We start from the raw sequence: 3,417 nt of genomic DNA, 5'->3' as shown, positions 1-3,417 counted from the left end.
TCTCTCCGACTCTCGGACCTCTGCTTCCCTCCTCACATCTCCTTCTCTGACTCTGACCCTCACACTTCCCTCTTACGAGGACCCTCGTGATGACTTTGAGCCACCTGGGTAATCCAAGATAATCTCTCCATCTCAAGATCCTTAACTCAATCACATCTTCAAAGTCCCTTTTGCCATGTAAAGTCACATTTGCACATTCTGGGGATGTGGATGTGGACATCTCTGGGAGGCCATGATTTTGCCAACCACATCTGGGTCCACTGCCTTGGCCCCCGCCAGCTGGCTCTCTAGATGCTTTCTAGGTCTCTCTTCCCATGAAAGGAAACTTCTGCCCCAGGTCACTCAAGTCTTTGGGCTTTGGTGTGTCATCCCATCTGTCTAAATGCTCCTCTCCTCTCCCTTTGTCTGGTATTACTCACCCTTCACGTCTCCACACCACTCCTTCCTTCCCCCCACCCCACCCCCAGTTTCACCAAGTCCCCAGATTAGATTAAATCCCCACCTTGTAAATCACCTGAAGTCACAATGGCATGCATGCTATTCCTTACTGCCTGCCTCCTTCGGGTCACTCTAAAGCATCCTAGGGGCAGGGGCTGTGACTCTTGCTCACTGCTACATCCTCATACCTAGCACAGCACCAGGCGTGTCGCAGCCCCTGGAAACAACTTGTTAGTTTGAATTGAGTCATTGCCCTTTCTCGTCCTGCCCCATGGCTGGCTTCCTTGTTGCTATATACAGGGGTATTCATTTCCTAGGGATGCTGTCACAAAACATCACAAGCTGGGTGGCTTCAATGACAGAAATGGATTATCTCAGAGTTCTGGAAGATAGAAGTCCACCATCAATGTGTTGTCAGGGTTGATTCTATTTGAAGGCTGTGGTGGAGACAGAGTCTGTTTCATTCCTCTCTCCCTGCTTATGGTGGTTTGCTGGCAATCTTTGGCAACCCTTGTGTTATAGATGTATCACCCTGATCTCTGCCTTCATCTTCACATGGCCTTCTCCCTGTGCATGTCGGTCTCTGTGTCCAAATTTCCCCCTTTTATAAGGACACAGTCATATTGGATTAGGGCCCACCCTCATGACCTCATTTTAACTTGATCATCTGGGAAGAACCTATTTCCAAATACAGTCCAAAATCCCATGCACAGGTACTGGGGGTTAGGACTTTAACATCTTTGGCGGGGGGACACAATTTAACCCAAAACACGAGGCTTCTGCCCTCAGAGTCACCCACACTTGAAACCTCAATCATCTTTGCCTTCACTTTCACATAATTCAGAAAATATGGGTAAAGGAACTTACTAAGTAAAAGAGACCCTTAAGCTGAGGGCTGGAGACCCCATGGCAAGTCCTAGAAAGTGTCTTTTTTTTTTTTTTGGTCACACTGCACAGCATGCAGGATCTTAGTTCCCCAACCAGGGATCGAACTCATGCCCCCTGCAATGGAAGCCTGGAGTCCTAACCACTGGACCACCGAGGAATTCCCTGGAAGACATCTTAATCCTGCTTTCAGGATCTGCAAGTGAGGAAGAGCACATGTGCCTTTGGAATTCCTATTTCTCAGGCTGTATCACCTGGAGGAATGAAAACGAAGAGATTTTATTATTTATTTATTGCAAATAATTGCAAGAAAATATTTCCTTGGCTTGGCCCTGCCCTACCATCCTCTTCCACTTTTCTGAAGTCTCTCAAGTTCTCCCCCAGGTCGATTGCAGGAGGTGTCTCACAGACACTCCCAGATAAGTGTGCTTATTGCCACCTCTTGCACCACTAGCTTTGCTACACCGGTACGAGGTTTCTCATTTCAGCCCCAATGGCAATGTTGCAAAACAGGTACTTCCAATGTCGAGTTTTTTTTCCACCCACATGATTCTTTTTTTTTTTTATTGAAGTATAGTTGATTTACAATGTCCTGTTAGTTTCAGGTGTACAGAACAGTGATTCAGATATATATATATATATATATATATATATATTCTTTTTCAGATTCTTTTCCCTTACAGGTTATTACAAATATAATATAGGTTATTATATTGAGTATAGTTCCCTGTACTATACAGCAGGTCCTTTTTGATTATTTTATATATAATAGTGTTTATATGTTAATCCCAAACTCCTAATTTATCTTTCCCCCCTTTCCCCTTTGGTAACCATAAATTCATTTTCTATGTCTATGAGTCTCTTTCTGTTTTGTAAATAAGCTCATTTGTACCTTTTTCTTTTCTTAGATTCCATAAAAGCGATATCATATGATATTTGTCTTTGTCTGGCTTACTTCACTTAGTATGATAAATCTTTAGGTCCATCCATGTCGTTGCAAATGCCACTGTCCAGTTTGAGACGCACAGACGTGAGGTCATTGTCCAAGGCTGCACACTTGCAAAGTGGTGGAGCCATGATTGAGCCCTGTGTGTCTGACTCCAGGACTTGCGCCTGTAACCCTGCCTTAATAAATCACAGCCCCAAGTTGATGGGAGGAAAAGCAGGTCCAGAGGAAGAAAGGGCACAGCATGGTCAGAGGTGAATCTGACCCCAAATCCATATAGGCTATTATCTTTTCCCTTTTTTAAGGAATTAGAACTTATGCACAAAAACTTGCATGGTCCAAGGCATTGTTTTCCAACACCTTCTTATGAAAAATTTCAAACATACAGCAAAGTTGAAAGAATGTTGCTGTGAACTCTCATATAACCACCACCTAGATTCTACTTTCATATTTTGCCATACTTGCTTTATCACACATCTGTCTATCCATCCATCATCCACTCATCGATTGATCCATCCATCCATCCCTTCATCCCACTATCTGTCGTATCTAAGCATCTTAATTTTGATGCTTCCAAAGAAGTTGCATTATCAGTACCATCCCCCTCTAAGTAGTTCATCACGCAGAGTTAACTAGAATTCAATATTTGTATATAGATTTTTATCTTTTGAGATCAAATTTACGTTAAGTGAAATGAACAGACCTCAGGTGTAATTTGCTAACTTTGGACAAATGCCTACTTCAGTGTAACCCAAATTTCTCTTGAGCTGTAGAATATCACCAACCTCACCCCACAGAGATATAACATTATTACCCTCCTTTTTATTCTTTTATATGGAAGTATAATGTATACCCAGTAAAGTCCACAAATCCTAAGTGGATACCTCAATGAATTTTTATATGAACTCTAAGCTTTTAATCCCTGGGCTGCACTTGGAGTCACTTTTCTTCTTGCTAACTGGATTTTGTCCTTGGGGTAGATTCTTTGATATTAATATAAATCAATTAGGTTTTTCAATTAAGAGTGATTTTTCTCCCAGATGACAGTTGGCAGTATCTGGTGGCATTTAGGTTGTCACCACTTGGGAGGTGCTACTGGCATTTTGTAGGTAGAGGTCAGGGATGCTGCTAAACATCCTACAATGCAC

Source organism: Hyperoodon ampullatus (genome assembly GCF_949752795.1).
Source record: "Hyperoodon ampullatus genome assembly, chromosome: 4".
Lineage (NCBI taxonomy): Eukaryota > Metazoa > Chordata > Mammalia > Artiodactyla > Ziphiidae > Hyperoodon > Hyperoodon ampullatus.
The sequence above is the reverse complement of the archived record's forward strand: the minus strand, read 5'-3'. Positions refer to the sequence as shown.